Raw genomic sequence first — 16,532 nt, forward strand, 5'->3', positions numbered from 1 at the left:
TGTTTAAGAATTTTACATTAAAATGTAAGAGATAATTCCTTTTAAAAATTGGATGCATATCTTTTGAGATACTTTCTGTGCATAATATTGAAACACTTTTTTTATCCCCTTAGTAATAAGCAGAAACAGGGAAAGTTGATAATTAGAATCTGGAGTTTAGTCTACGGCCATACCACCCTGAACGCGCCCGATCTCGTCTGATCTCGGAAGCTAAGCAGGGTCGGGCCTGGTTAGTACTTGGATGGGAGAATCTGGAGTTTAGTCTTTCTCTCACCACAGAGTATTGGTCTTAGATTTTCATTCTTGCAGGATCTCTTTCCTCTACTACAATATTAACTTACAGAGATGGCTTTGGAAGTTTCAGGCATTATTTTTAAGCTGGTACAAACCATTACACAGAGGATCAGATCTCTTTCACATGATGCTCTTGATCTGGCCCCTGCTTCCTTTTTGTGTTCCAAGTGTCTGCCCTTAGGGTTTTACACTTTTTTGCTCAGTAGAACTACAGCTAAAGATATACTTGTCCAGTCCTTTCCCAGGCCATTACAGGGTTTCTGAATCTCTTTCAAAAGCTGTCTCTTTACCTTCCATGTTTCCGGATGCTGAAGGTGCTTGGTGGGGCATCTCGAAAGAGGCACTCACTCCTAGGTTGGCTGACAGTTTGCCTGTTTTCCCGTGCATCATTTAGCCTCGAGTGGATGTCAGCAGTTGGAGTTTGATGCTTTAATGGTTCTTTACATATTTGTAAATGCTGGCCACAGTTGTCCTCCTGGAATAATGTATTGTGACTTTCAGGACATAGGGAATTTGGTGAATACGATGGCCAAGCATGACAGGGAATGGAACGTTGTAACTGTAGTTTATGGTTCCTAGAATAATTTTATTTCACTATGACGGCCAAAGGCCACTCATTCCTCAGACTAGGCTACCCATGGACTAGAATGCTCTTGCCGTTGTTTTTTTAACCAGTGTTTAATTTAAACCTTTCCTTCTTAGGTTGACAACAACAAAGCTCTCCAGCCCGTTTCTGCGGAACTGGCAGTGTGTCATTTAGCCCACTTGGCCCTTGGTCGATTTTTACCTTTTTTGAGACGGATTTGACAGTTCCATGGGTTGACAGTCCCGGAGCTGATCTTGGAGAAATGAGTTTGCAGACCAAATCAGTTAGCCTGTCATACGTCCCTATGATGAAAACACAAAACTTTATACCTGAAACTGGTCCCTCTACAGAGGATTAGTGTGTTCTCACAGCTTCTTCCCTGAGCCCCTACACACATGATCCATGGAGTTGTCTCCAAGCATTTGAGGGAAGGCCAGTGTTAGAAGGGGTGCTTGTAAATAATGTAGAGGTATTCAAGACTGCCTTGAGAAATACAGGATGGAGAGGAGGCAAGGCTGAGGATATACTTGATACTAATTTGAAACCCAAACCCCACAGCACTGAATTAACAGGTGTGCTTGTGTAGATGCCTTTGTGCATTTAATCAGGTGTAATCTTCAGGTGTGCCCACACGAAGATCTTTTTTTTTTTCCAGCTCCCCCTCACATTCAGGGAGCCATTTTAATTGGTACAACTAACAGCATTATTGTCTGAACTGAATTTTATCAGAGAGGATGACGTTTCTTTGTTTTTTAAACTGAACAGAAGACTCAGACTGATCATGTTGATCCAGTCTATAACTGACTTAAGATTTTGACAGAAAGAAATTTGAGCATACTATCAGCAGGAATTATATTTTACATGGTGATCAGTACACACAAAAATTAATGTATATGGGTGCACTTATGTATTTACCCACATTTAGGTTACACAACATAATGCTGAACTTGAATACATGAGATGCTATGATGTTTTCTATTCTCTTACATTTTTTTAAAAATGCTACTATTGATCTACTAATTAAGAGTTTTTAACAGGAAATCCTGTGTTAGCAGGTGCATTAAAAGGACATCAAAGCTGCCTCCCTGTTTTTAAGCTGTGTGAATTGTGATTATTAAATGAGTAAGGTGGTATTTGATTTTTTGTTTTATTCATTTATTAGTGAATGACTAAGTGAAATTTTATTGAGCTCCTACTAGGTACTGAGATTAATATTAGAAATACAGAGATAGGTGATGAAATGAACACGAGTCTGTGGTCAGCAGAGAAGATTCTCACTTCTCACAGGAGAGGCAGCATCAGTGGGTGGGAGGGAGTTTTAGGCTGAGCAAATGATGCCATGAATGGCATGGCACGTGCCCTGTCAGGGTTCCCTGTCAGGGAACCACGTGCGGAAGTGCTGAAGGAGCTTGAGTAAAACTCAATGCACAGACAAGGAGGGCCTTGAAGGCCATGCTGAGGAGTTCAGCTTTTATCCTTTTGGCCAGTGGTTTCCAACATGTAGTTCAGGAGAATTTGTATTTTGAAATGGAATTTAATTTGTTACCTCATTATGTTAAATGGCAAATTTGGAGCCAACCTGAATAGCCTGTCATACGGGAGACCCAAGGGCTCTCCCCTAGATTTCTACCCCCTGAAGCCCCCCTTAGGTGACTTAACCTGAGAACTGCTGACAGCACTGGACTTCTGTATCCAGAGGAGTCCTCTGGGGACCCCGTGGAGGATGGCTTGGGAAGTGGCTGGAGGGAGCCATCTTAGGAGAAGGTCATGTTTGTCCTGGGAAGAGACGAGTAGGAAGCCCTGAAACTGGGGCAGTAGTAAAGGGCTTGAGAGAGCAAGGACATTAACTGTTGAGGTAGAATCCTGAGGACTTGCTCTCCAGTGGGCTGTAGAGCCTGGGAACGGCAGGGAAGAACATGAGTTTGGTTTTGGTTATGTATATAAAAGCCTCATGCCAAGTTTTTCTTTTGGTTGCCAGATGCTTGGGGTAGGTGAGGGTTGTGTCGGGTATGTTGGTCATGAATCTGCAAAGCAGGCCACTGTTTCTTTTGTTGTTTTTTTTTTCCCTCCTCTATTACATGGCCTCCAATTTTCCGAATTTTATCACGTTTTCCTTACCTCAGATTAGTCTGCATTCTTTCCAGCATTTGGAAACTATATGGGCTCCAAGGTTCGCTCAGGCTTCCTCTCTGGATATGTGTTCGGAGGTCCTGACACCCAGTGTTCCAGGGGTCTGCATTCAGCCATCCAGGACTGTCTACCTCAGGACTGCTGCTGAGAAAGGAAGAATGGCTTTAGAGGCCTCGGGTCCAAGATTAAATTCCTGTTCTACCACTTGCCAGCTATAAAATGGTGAGCAAGTTCTATAGGATGCGAGTCAAAAAGTCCACCTTGTGGGATTGTTGAGAGATCTTATAATAATGTGGAGGGTACCAGGCTCTGCGTCTGCACACAGTAGGCATGTATGTGAAGTGTTAAATACAACATTTCACATGAGAATAAAACTGGGGGCACCTGGGTGCCTCAGTCGGGTAAGTGTCCCACTCTTGATTTCAGCTCAGGTTATGATCAGGGTTGGGGGATCAGACCAGGCAATTGGCTTCACACTGCGGAGTGGAGCGTGGAGACTGCTTGGGATTCTTTCTCTCCCTCTGCCCCTCCCCCATCAGCTTGCTCTCCCTAAAAAAAAAAAAAAAGAAACCTCTGAAGAGAGGGCGCTTCTCTCCACCTGAAAGGAGGCCTTCCATATTGAGAAAGATGACATTAATGTAATGTAAAGGTGGAAGAGGAGAAGTCAAGGTGGGAAAGCAGGACCATTCAAAGGGCACATGTTCTGGTGGCCTACAGACAGTGGTCAACTGTGGCTGGTCGCTGTGGTGTTTAGAGGGCATGTGTGACCCTCAGGCCTTCTGACGGGGGGGCAGGAAAAGCCCTGAAAAAGATGTCCTTTTTTTTTTTTAATTAAAAAAAAAAAAAAAAAACTAAACAAAACCTGTTATGTTCTGTGCATTTGCATCTTCTCTTACATCGACCTGTTTTACGTTTTTCGTTTATACTCTCCTCATTAAGATGATCACAACTCTAAACATTTACCAAGAGAATGATTCGGGGGAAAGTGCAGTAAAAAATATTTAAAAACTTTTCTTGGAATGGAGGTTAAGAAGTTACTCCCCACCTCAACAGCCCCCTGCAAATAGCCAAGATGGGAGGGAGGCAGGGAGGGAGAGAGAGAGAGAGGAGTGAGAGACCTATGTTTCCTGGAGGAAGAGAGACATGCTTAGCACAGAAAATCCTAGTTGAACAGGCTGGCTGGGACTGGAAAAGGGCTGGTCTTTCCTGGGGGTTATTTAGCTTTCCTGCATGTTCCTCCTTGTTGAGACAGCTGTAGTTTGGTATCAGGGGATAATAAAGAAGAAATATTACTAGATTTTCAGTGGGATTATTTATAATACGTAAGATTTGTGTACCACTTTCATCTTGGAGAAGATTATAAAAATATTACTATAATGTTAGCAACAGTCTTTAGTAGGGGGCATTAGCCCCTATTGTACAGCCTGCAATCTGAGGTTTTCTGAACTGGGTTATTTGCCCCAGCCTGCCTGCTTTAGTGCTAATAAAAGTCAGAGGCTTCTGAGGTCCAGGGCAGTAATTGAAAGCCTCTGAGGCCTGTCTTTGGCCTGCCTTTTCTTTTCTTTTCTTTTTTTTTTTTTTAAAGATTTTATTTATTTAACTGATAGAGATCACAAGTAGGCAGAGGCGGGCAGAGAGAGAGAGAGAGGGGAAGCAGGCTCCCTGCTGAGCAGAGAGCCGGATGTGGGGCTTGATCCCAGGACCCTGAGATCTTGACCCGAGCCAAAGGCAGAGGCTTTAACCCACTGAGCCACCCAGGCTCCCCTGGCCTGCCTTTTCTAACTCTACTCGAAATTCTTCTCCTTTGAGTAAGTATTTGTAGGTCTCTGAATACCCTTTATTTCATGGGGGGACAATCTTGTACCTCTCCCTGCAGTTATTCCGTATCAGAGAATCCTGAGTAAGACTGAGATCCCTTGAGTAAAGTCAGAAGATGAGAATTGTTGGAGGAACAGAAATTAGAGCACAGTTTGTGTTTTGGTTTTAAGTAATGAATACTCAGTTGTGACATCAGTGGTGATTGAACTTGTTTTAAAACTTTTCCCAGTAGGACACACATTACCTATACTTAACTGGAAAGCAGAGTTAGGAATCTGGTATTTTAAAGAGTTTTTTTTTTTTTTCTTTTTTTTTTTTTGTTTGGGTCAAGCACAAGCGAAATGTGACCACTTTAAAAAGGGAGGCCTAAGTGACCTATCTATAAAAAAATAAGGCCAAACATTTACCTGTGTTAAATGTGTATTAAAAAGAAACAGTGAATTGTCTGTCTTATATGATATGGAAATACACACTTAATCCTAGAAATGACTATTGGTGGGTTGTACAACCTGAACAAAACAAGTGGATTTTTTTTTTTTCATTTTTGGGAAGAATTAAAATTAAATCAGTGAAGGTACCCAGTGACCCTACCAAGTGATAGATATTAGCTGGGTACTTAATGTAACGTGCCTACTATCTAGGGAAAAAAATTTTTTTAAAAGATTTTATTTATTTATTTGTGAGAGAGTAAGTGAGCACAAGCAGGGGAGCAGCAGGCAGAACAGGCAGAGGGAGAAGCTGGCTCCCCGCTTAGCAGGAAGCCTGATGCAGAACTTGATCCCAGGAACCCGGGATCATGACCGGAGTCAAATTCAGATGCTTACCCGACTGAGTCACCCAGGTGTCCTGGGAAAACTTTTTTTAGGTCACAAAATTTCAAAATGTTTGTTCATTCATTCGCTTAAGTAAACGCTGTACCCAGTGTGGGACTTGAACTCACTACCCTAAGATCAAGAATTATGTGCTCTCCCAACTGAGTCAGCTAGGTGACCCTGGGTCCCAGCACTTTTTTATGGTATTTACAGAAGTGGCCTCAGATAGCAGGCCATTGCGGGTACTGTTACTGCTGCCAGGACATCTGGGTGCCGCTGGGCCTCACTAGTGGAGACAGGAGAGAAATAACTCCCAGCCTCACTTCCCTCATTTGCAGAATCTTAAACCTCTAAGATTGTGTTTGAGCTCCTGGGCAGTTAGCTGGCCAACATCCTCTTGTTACCACGGTGAGTTTTGGCCTCTTTTCCTGGTGGTTTCTGTGTATACAGTGAGAAGTAAACTGTGCATGGGTAGAGGGATGATAGCAACCTTTGTCCTTCTCGAGGAAGTAAGAAATGCTATGTGACTCAGACTGAAGTCCTAGGCGCTTGTTAATTTCCTGGTACCTTTTTATGTTTGATGAGTCAGAAATGCAGATTCTTACAGGGTGGTACCAGATCTTTGATTAGAATTGCTTCAAATTACAGACCCCTTTCCTGTGTAATGATTTTTGCCATTTGCCCTTTCATCACCTAATAGGCAGGATAGAAGGACATTTTGAGCAGTAAGAATCTTGGTCTCTTGGTTCATGAACCCTTACTACACTAAAATTATTTTTTTAAACTTTTATTAAGTAATCTCCACCCACAATATGGGGCTCCAACTCAGAACCCTGAGATCCAGAGTCCCATGCTCCACTGACAGAGCCAGCCAGGTGTCCCTACACTAAAGTTACTCTTGACAGAGAACTGTGTATGTGCCCACACTTGACAGGCCATCAGTATTCTCTAGCTGGGTGGGCAGATACAAGTATTGCAGGGTAGTTGACACTAGAGTATCATAAAACCTTAGCAGTAAGGAAAACTTATCTATTTAATATCCACCAAGGTGGTCCTGTGCACATGTGGGCCCATGTGTACACGCACATGCACACACACACACACACCAAAAGTGTGCCAGTGTACACACTCCTGCTTAACTATGATGTGTTGCTACTCACTGTTCCTAAGCTGCCAGTTGTTTCTGTGTTTTGGGGGTTCAGTCTCAGAGATGCTGACTGGAAAAACGACGTTTTTGAACAATGTCAAGGAGGTTGGACTTGTGGAGATGCTAAGGCCTGACCCCAGAGGTAACTGGTAAATTGAGGTTACCACAGTGCTGTGCACAGATGTGTGGCTCGGATCCAGCTTGGAATCAATAACTAATTTATTCAGACTTTTAAAAAATACATATAAAAATGAGAGTTGACCAGATTCCCATAAGGTTTTTTTTTCTTAAGGGTTGAAGAGTGGGCTTGGAGGGATCAGTGTGCTGGTCGATAGCATCTGAGAATATTTGAGCTTCAGAGTCCCAGACAAAGACCACATAGCTCTACACCTGCTGCTTGTCCCCATGCCTGGTACTACATTCCCCGACTCTTTAGTAAAGTGGTTTTTAAAAAAAAAGTTATTTTTAATTGTAAAAAAACACATAAAATTTACCATCTTAACCCCCCACCACCACCACCACGTCACCCTCTCCTCAGTTCCTGGCAGCCTCCGTTCTGTTTTCAGGAGTTTCACTACTCTCGATACTGCATTAAGTGGAATCATATAGTACTTGTCTTTCTCTGACTGGCTTTCTTCATGACATCCTCGTAATTACTTAGCATGACGTCCTTTGGGTTCATGCATGTTGTGGCATGAGACAGGATGGCCTTCTTTTTTAAGGCTGAATAATAATCTTTTGTGTGTTTATGCCACATTATGCATTCATCAGTGGACATTTGGGTTGTTTCCACTGCTCAGCTCTTGTGAAAAATGCTGCAGTGGACATAGGCAGGTGTCTCTTGGCGATCCTGCTTTAAGGTTTTGGGTGGGGGGGATGTATACCTAGAAGTGGGACTGCTGCAGCATATGTAATTCTATTTTTAATTTTCTGAGAAGCCTCCGTGCCATATTCCACAGCAGCTGCTCTGTTTTATGTTCCTACCAGCAGTGCACAACCATTCCGATTTCTCTACATTCTTTACTGAAGCTTTTATTATGTTATAAAAATAAGGTGTAGTGGAGAAAGGCACCATCGTGGCCACAATTTGTGTTTTTTTCCTGGTTAGATGGTAATTAAGAGGATGGTAGAAATGGTAATAAAAGGTGAGTGGAGAGGTGCTTGGAGATAAACATGTCAGGTTTCAGAAAAGAACTTTGTCTCTCTCTTAGCGCTCTTGACTCCTTACCTGTCATTAAAATTCTAGTTAAAATCAGTGAATCCATCTGTTAGATGTTTTTTAAAAATGACTTCTAAGTAACTCTTCCCTCAGAACATTCAAAGAATTATAATGAAAAGTCCAGGACAGGGAACTGAAAGTTTCCTGGGGCTGGCAGTGTGTTTGATACTATGTTGGTCTGTGAGGCAGGATGGTAGCTGTTAGTGCCAGGCTCTGGGTTTTCATTCTGTCTGTCCTGGGACATGCTGGACATCAGAGAATGTGGAAAATAAACATCATCTGCCACCTAGTAGGAGCCTGTTGGCTTCACCTTGGTGTTGGAAGCTGGAAGGCGAGAGGGGACGAAGATGAGCTTTTCCTGATTTTTGAGCCCTGGGCCCACCTCTCTAACAGAAATGCTGCCACTCCCTCTGTCCTCAGCTCCTGGTTTGCCCTAGAAATAAAAGGCAGCAGGAATCCAGAAGGCCTGCTTTCTAATTTCGGGCCTGCGGTAACTTACTCTGTATCTCTGGGCATGCCTCTGTGTGCCTCATTGTCCTTCTCTGTAAATGAAGTGGGACTGCTGCAGCATATGTAATGGGGAAATTTTGGTGGGGAGATTTTGGAAGGGACCTTCTTGACACCTGTGGGAGTTGGAACTTGCATCTTCTTTTTGTGAGGGATTAACGTGTAGACCAAGGGTTGTCACGTGGTGTAGAGTAGGTTCTGCAGTCCTCTGATGGGTGCCAGCTCCCCCATGGAGCCTTTGCTCTGTTCAGGCTTCTGAAACTGCTGAGTTGTTTTGAACAGCTGCTTTGCAGTGGATACTGGGCTTGGGGATGTAGAGTGAAGGTTACCCAAGACTTGCATCTGCCTGAAAACAGGTTGTGGTGTATTTCTAACAGCCATCTATCCAGAGGCTTTTCTTGGGTTTTAGATCCCGTGGTTTTTAGGGAGAAAATCCCAGAAGCCAGGGGACCGGCTCGGGGTCACGAGGCCGGTCAGAGACAAAAGCGGAGACTGGAGTCCCATTTTTCTCTCGAGTCCGCAACTGGTGCCCCTTCCATTATTTTAATTAGGCTGATAAGACTGGTGCACAAGAAAAGCAATACTCCAGGGCCAGGCACCGTAGGTGCCAGGCAAGGGGGGCTGACGGGACGGGTGTAGGGTTTCTGAGAAGGAGCAGAGATGTCAGCTGGGATAATCTGGGAAATCGTTCTGGAGGAGGGACGTTTGGGGCTTGGCTTAAAGGATGGATGGACTTTCGACAGAGGAGAGGGGAGCACTCAGAGCAGAGGCGTGGACGGGTGGAAAGGCCAAAACCGGTGGCGGGATGTGGATCAGGCTTGGCCAGAGCAGAGGGACAAGGAAGAGGAGGACTGGGCATCTATTGAGCATCTTTCGTGTCAGGCATAGTGTCTGGTCTTTTCCCCACATCCTCTCAGTGTCCCTAGTAGGGAAGTGACACCCTGACTCTGCTTTTGTTGGAGGGCATCACTTTCTATTTAAGCCATTGGTACTGGCATCTGTCTTTTTTAGAGTGAAAGTTACACTCGGATCTGGTGGGAATGTACCTAGTTAAAAATGGGGAGAAGAAAAGTGGGAAGAGTGGTTGGTTTCTCTACAGAAGGTCTCAGAGGGAGCTGATAGTTGGTAATTCTTCTACAGTAAGTCTGGAGCCGGCCTAATGGCAGCTGGCGGGCCTTGGTGCTCCTGAGTGACCGGGCTGAGCATGAATTATTCAGGGCCTGTGCCCGGCGAGTGGCTGCCTAGCGAAGTCTTGTGGGAAGGAGGCTGTGTTATCTCATCGAGAGATTGGCAGAAACTCAGGTGCTGAGGAGGAAGAAATGACTGCACCCTTAAAATATTTCACATTTGAACATGCCAGGGCCGCACACCATGTTCCATAGTCCTACAGCTGGGTAGTTGGGACCTGTGTTTCAAAGAGGAAGAAACAATACCCCCCCCCACCCCTAATTAACAAATATAATGACCTACACTCTCCTGTTGCTGTGGCACTTGTTGGCAGGGATTTGGCTAGGAGCCACATTAAAATCGCAGATAGGACAGTAGAGCCCCAGAGAGAGTTTGTGTGGGAGAAACCCCACTCTGCTCTGTTTTTATCTCAGCCAAGTAGAGAGGTGCTCTTGTTGATCTCAGCCAAGTAGAGAGGTGCTCTTGTCGATCCATTTGGAATGGTACTTTCTGTAACTGTCCCTGTTCTTCATTTGTTACATGCTACTGTGTGTGTGTGTGTGTGTGTGTGTGTGTGTGTGTGTGTGTCCGTGTCCCCGTCAGTCTGCTTATTTGTCTGACCTATTTTCTCAGCTAGGTTGAAAGTGTCTGCACAGAAGAAATCACTTCTTATAACTTTGTGGGTCCCTCCAGTGTGGCCAGTGTTCCCAGAAGGGCCCAAGCACGTGTAGGTGGGTTGACTTTGACTTTCTGTGAACCAAGAGGTATGGGGCCTGTGCCTTGATGATGAGGTTTGCCTCCCTCACCTCCCTCTTCTTTCTTCCCCCTCTGGGGGCCTGTTTAATCTGCTCTTCTCGCCCTTTCTCATTATAGGCAGTCTGTGGCAAGCTTCTGGAAAAGGTAACGTGGGTATGAAGAAAACCTGAGGGCAGGGTCCAGAGGCCTATTTTCACAGAGAACAGATTTGCATCTCCTCTCTACCAGTTTTTTTTCCCATGAGCTGTGCCACCAGGAAACAGCATCTTCTCACTGTCCCATCTGCTTCCTTGTAAAACTCTGGCCCAATGGCTGTGAACAACTGTGTGTGTCAGCCTTCTCCCCTCCATGTTGGGAGGTGGAAAGCAGAACCAAACATTCTGGGCAAGAGCAGGCCTGGCCCCAGCTGCATTCCTTGGATGTTCTTTTCCTTTGAACCCCTGTGCCTGTAGCAGAGAAGCCCAGTCTTGGCTCTGGCTGGTGTTATATTCACAGGCATAGCAACACCTGTTTGCCAAAGGTGGGGCCTCTGGACTGGGGCATTCTTTTGCCCATACAGGGGAGCTTTGCATGTGCAGATAACAGATGCGATAAGAATGCAAGGATAAGGTTTGGCGGGGTAGAAGATTCAATAAACTGCATTCCTTCCCCAGGACCTTGGGTACTTGTTACTGAATATAATTTGCCATTTTTCTCCTTCTCAGCAGAGATGTCAGGTACTTTGTATTCAATTCTGCTGTGACCAGCTAAACAAGAAACAGAAAAAACATATAAATGGGAGTTAAATTGCCCTGGTATTTCAGATGCAACAATGTAACCAGATAATTTTGTAGAAGGTCTGCTTGTGTATGTGTGTATATAGGAGATAGAGAGGAGAAAAAAATCTGTATCCTCTAAAGAACAAAGATAGCAATTGCTGTAGAGGAAAAATACCTTTAGTCTTCCCTTTTTTTGTCTAGGCGTTCTAATTCCTGAACTATCAAATCTGATAGCCCACCTCAAATAAAACTGGCCTTTGTAAAAATATAGGCCCTTGTTTCATAGTGAATATTGTGTTCTTGTTATCTCCGAAGTGTTACTGCTTTATTTTTATTACAAAATGTGATTTTGAATATGTGTTTCCCAGTGTAAAAAGGGGTGAGTGACTGAGAAGGAAGGGGTTTGCGAGCACCTACCAGCTAGTGGACTGGTCTTGCCATTTGAACTGCCCTTGTTTAGAGATCAAGAGGGGTACCTGCCCCAGTCCCTGGCCTGGGTCAGGGATTCCCCAGGAATCCCACAACATCCTCCTTGGTGGCCTCCTTGGTGGCCTAAGGTGGGGGGAGAACTAGTTTTTGAAATTTCCTCTGTGAGGAGTTTAAAGATAAGTAATCCTAGCTGCACAGTGTGGCTATCTTCCCCACATGTCTCTTTTCTAAACGTTTATCTCAGTTACACAACAACCCTATGAAGTTGGTCCCATTGTTGTGCCAACTTTTCAGGCTCAGGGAATCACAGAGTTAGAAAGTAGCAGAGCCAGATTCCCAGATTCCACGTCAGTTTTAAGGCAACTTTACTCCTCTAAACTCTGACCCCAGTGCTCCGCGGGTGATGCTCTGGGAGGAAGCAGAGCAGTTGTCTAGGCCCGATCGTCAGGAGCCGCGTGGTCATGAGGACATGTTGCTGACTGTTTCTGGCTGCCCAGGCTGTGGGCCCTGTGTGCGCGGGGCCACTGGGGAGAAAGGAGACGTTCTGGAAGGGTGGCAGGCAGCTAGCAGTGAACAGAAACACTAGTGTCAGAAATGTGTTCTGATAGTGGGTCTTGTTGAGAATTGTACCTTTTCGGGAGGGCAGGGGAAGAAGGTTCCAGGTAGTTCTGTTTTCTGTTTATGGCTGGATTTCATGGTGGTATGCTTGGTTACTTGGTTGAGCTTTCTGGTATGTAGGGCAGTTCCCTTTGCGTAATTAGGGATGGGTTTTTGAGAATATACATACCGAGGCAGGCTGTGGGAGAAGGACAGCGGTAACTAGGTAGTTAGGGGGTGGGAGGCTCTCGGGGCATTGTACAGTAGAGGGGAGGCAGAAAAAGAATGGGCAAGGTAAGGATTCAAGACTGCAACCAGTGGGCAGGAGGCTGGTTGGAGACGGGGGTGGGTGGGCCAGAGAGATGAGACAGATCACATAAGCTTCAGCTCCAGGGAGCATAAATGCACTGGCATGATTTGGAGCCTGCTTCTCTATCTGGCCACACCAGTGGAAGAGGATTATTTTAATAATATTATTTTGGTTTCCTATAAAGAAACGCTCAGGAGAAAATGGCTGTGGTCATCCAGCTGTTGTCCAGATGAAGGAAAGGCAGATCCGGAAAGGGCAGAGAATTTGGCCAAACACTTTGTATGTGAAACTTTGTTGTGTTCTATCCTTCCCTGTTCCCACCACTTCTTTCCCAGCTCTTGGGTTGGTTTTTCAAGTCCTTGAATGTGTACACATCCCATCACATCTTCGCATGTTGGCCATTGCCTCCCAGGCATTGCAATCTTGCTGATGTTTAGATGTTCAGGAAATGAACACTCCATAGTTTACCCTTTCAAGCTTGCTGTGATGCAGGGAAGGCGTTTGTCTTTTTTCTTTTTCCTTTTTTTTTTTTTTTTTTTTTTAACCTCTCAGACTTCATTAAGCCTCTTGGGACAAACAGAGTCTTAATCTCAGCTTAGTGTTTCCATTCACATGGTACATGGTAAATCATATAATGAATCTTTGTGTATAGATCCAAGTATGAGAAAAGGAACAAAACCCAACCAAACAAGACCAAACAACACCCATTCACAAGAGAACCCTTAAAGTAGCAACTTCCATGTGAATAGCAGAAAATGTGCCTGTTCCTGAGCTAAGTTCCTGTGGAGGTTTACTTGGGTTTTAGGTATCCTGATACCACTTACCCAGTTTTTTATGTTTTTTTCTGAAAATCTTGCAAACCATTAGTAGCTGATAATATGCTCTAATAGAGTACATGGGATAAACAGGGCTAAACTTGGTCAGTCTGGGGTCCAGGTGTGGCTCTGCCATTCATCAGCTGTAGAGCCCACAGCAAGGCATGGTACCTCTGAATCTCAGTTGCCTTATCTGCAAAATGGATCTAATACCAACCTCATAGGTTTAGTCACTTGAGAAAATGTATGTGAAAGCATTTTGGAAATTCCGAAGTGCTGGACTAATGTGATACTATTATTATGGCCTATTGTTTATATGGAGATTGGTGATAATTGGGGCTACAACAATTGTCTCGGAGAGAAGGGAGATTATTTATCACTGATAAATACATTTAGAACCAGAAGGAATTTTTTATGACCATAAACTCCAACCTGTTTGATCTCCAGGTGAGGTCCGGTGAAGGTTAGAAACATATACAATGACCTCGCTTCTCTGTGGCACTCAAGAGAGGGGTGAATCTGAGTATTCTGGACTGGGGCCTTTCAGCAGACCACAGCATTCCTAATTTGTGCTGTCTGCAAGTAACCTTTTACCATCTGGCACCATGAGGATGGATACATGTTGCCTGGGTTCCAGGTGCTTCGATCCATTGCTGACGGTGCCCGTCAGTTGTGGCCACTTGTCCTTATGCCTTAGAATCTTGGTGCAGCTTGAAGGCAGGCACAGCCGCTTCCCTTAGCTGGCCACATGTGTTGATATCCCTGGCCTGGGTGAGGGACACAATTTTTTAGATTAGAAAACATCGAGGGAATAGGCTGAAATCACACAGTCTGTTTCTAAAAGCTTGGTTGACTACTGAGCATTCTGAAAACTGTCTTGCTCCCCTTCAGGTTCCCTTTCACATTCTCTGTGTTTCTGCCATAGGTGTCTCCAGGATTCTTCTTAGAGTACTACAGATAAACTGGGGGTAGGACCCCTGGCCTCTTGCTTTAAGTCAGAATTGGGTAATTCCTTTAAATTTCTTTTCTTCCTTACAATGTCCCTGTCCTTTCCCTCCTGCTTCTGAAGGTAGGGGTATCTCCTCTTGGCTAGAGCTGGCTGTCCTACCCATACCTTAGAGCCATTTTCCCACTGGCCTTTCCCTACCTGTGGCAACTCAGGGCTGAAACCTTTGCACAGAGGATATGCTCAGTTGGACCGGGCCCGGAGCCCCTCCCCCTGCTCCGTTCACCACTCACTACCTCTACCTTCTTGCTCTTCTTCCCTTTGCTCCTCATTCTTTCATTCCTGTAGCCTCACTTTAGCTTTTACTACCCACTGACTCCTCATTCACCTACTGGATCACATATTCCCTGACTTCTGGTTCCTTCTTCTTTTTCCAACACATGATGCCATCCTAACCCATTTCTTCCTTGAGAATTTCTTTCTTCTCATGGATTGTCATTCCGTAGCTCTTTGGTATCTCTACTCTATTTTCTTCTTCCTCACAGACCCTGGCCTTCCCCAGGGCTCTGTGCCCAGCCACTTGCCTCTTACCTTCCTTCCTGGATTTAAGCCTACTATAGTCTCTCTCACTGTACATGGGACTCTCTCCTCAGCCTTGAGATCCTGCTGCACGTCCTTGACTGCTTCTGGACCTGTCACCCCTTGGTGCTGTAACTCAGATATAGAAAGAAATGTTCAATCCTTCCCTACAGCCCGCAGCCAGCTCTAAAAAACCCAGAGTCTTCCATCACCCTAGCCTTTGAACCTCCCACCCACATACTGTTGGTTACCAGAGTCCTATGGATTAACTCTTGCATCAGTCTGTTCCTTTTTGTTCCTATTGCCTCACACTGACTAGTCCTTTGACCTGAAGAACTCCAGTAACCACCTGAGTGACCTTGCTGCTTTTGGCTTCTCTCCTTTCTACCCGTTCTAACTGACCACTGCAGATCACTCTTCCCTAGAGCCCAACCTAGATTGCATCCCCTCCTGAGGCTGAAAAGTCTCCAACAGTTTCCAGCCCAGGCTTAGTTCCCTCAGGGTCTCCCTCCTGCCTGACCGTCCCTCATGCTCCAGTCAAAGGGTAGCACTTGCTCGTGCTATTCCTGGGACAGTCCATTTGGTGCCTATATTTCCCAACCACCCCTCAGTAGGAGAGGAGGCTTCCCTCTCTCCCAGCCTGTTGCTAATCTACATGTGTTTCAAGGTTTGGTCATAATGCCAGGCCCTCATGGAGGTGTTTCTGGCTGTCTTCCTAGGCAGTTGTTTCTCCCTTATCCTCTGAACTCTTGCAGCCCCCTCCTTTAGCCCCAGTTTGTTTCTCTGGTGTTAGACTGTTTGCATATTTGTCCCATCTCTGTTGGCCTGGAACTTGCCCAGTCATCTCTGAAGCCTCCACTAGGCAATATACCTTGCACACAGTTGGCGTCCAGTAAATACTGAATGGAATAAAGAATGAGTGCCTCTGGCCTTCCTTTAATCCTCCCCACTGCCGAGTTGCAGGTGGTCAGATGAGTCATCAGGGTTGTGTCCTCCTCTTCCCCTGCCCATCACAGCAAATAGATTCCCACTTCTTACCCTGCCCCTGCAGGGTTAGTAAACCCGTCCTCAGCCTCAAAACCTTTCTTTCCAGTACTTGCTTGGCATGTGTTCACTCTGCCTGGCTTGTTCTGAGTCTGCTCTTTAGTACTGACTTTGGCTATATTAGTCTCAGCCTCTAACCCCATCACCTAGTAGTAACCTGGCTAATTAGCTTATTTCACCTACTTCCCCATACCAGAGGGAGCTGAAAGGGAGACTCCAAGAATGGTGACTCATACTCTATTCACTAAGTGGCTTAAAGATTAAAAATAAAGCATTGTAAATTGGCAAGCACTACCCCGTCTTATTGTCTTGACCCACAGCTGGACACTCAGAGACTTAAAACTTCATATTTAATAGTTAAGTTTATTTAATATTAATATAAACTGTATTTTAACAGTGAAGAAGGTTCTGTCCTATTAAGATCTTAATTGAGAAAATTCTCGATTCTCCTTTTTGTAGTTTTGATGTGGTACATGGGGGGAAATATGCAAGGGGTATTTTGAAAAATTCATTCCTAGTTTTGAAGGGAATGATTGTTGTCAGGGCATTTTCACATCATTCCCTCATTGACCTTGTAGAGGTAGGCATTAATTATCCCTGTCTGACAAGAGAGGTTTA

At 44.8% G+C, this 16,532-nt stretch overlaps 1 protein-coding gene and 1 pseudogene across 5 annotated transcripts in view; both read left to right on the forward strand.

Annotated features, from left to right (window-relative positions):
• SPTBN1 (spectrin beta, non-erythrocytic 1) overlaps nt 1–16,532 on the forward strand; it is a 196,850-nt gene that overhangs the window by 69,069 nt on the left and 111,249 nt on the right. The window lies entirely within an intron of this gene.
• On the forward strand, nt 160–265 carry LOC116596593 (annotated as a pseudogene).

The sequence above is a fragment of the Mustela erminea genome, chromosome 7 (genome assembly GCF_009829155.1).
Source record: "Mustela erminea isolate mMusErm1 chromosome 7, mMusErm1.Pri, whole genome shotgun sequence".
Lineage (NCBI taxonomy): Eukaryota > Metazoa > Chordata > Mammalia > Carnivora > Mustelidae > Mustela > Mustela erminea.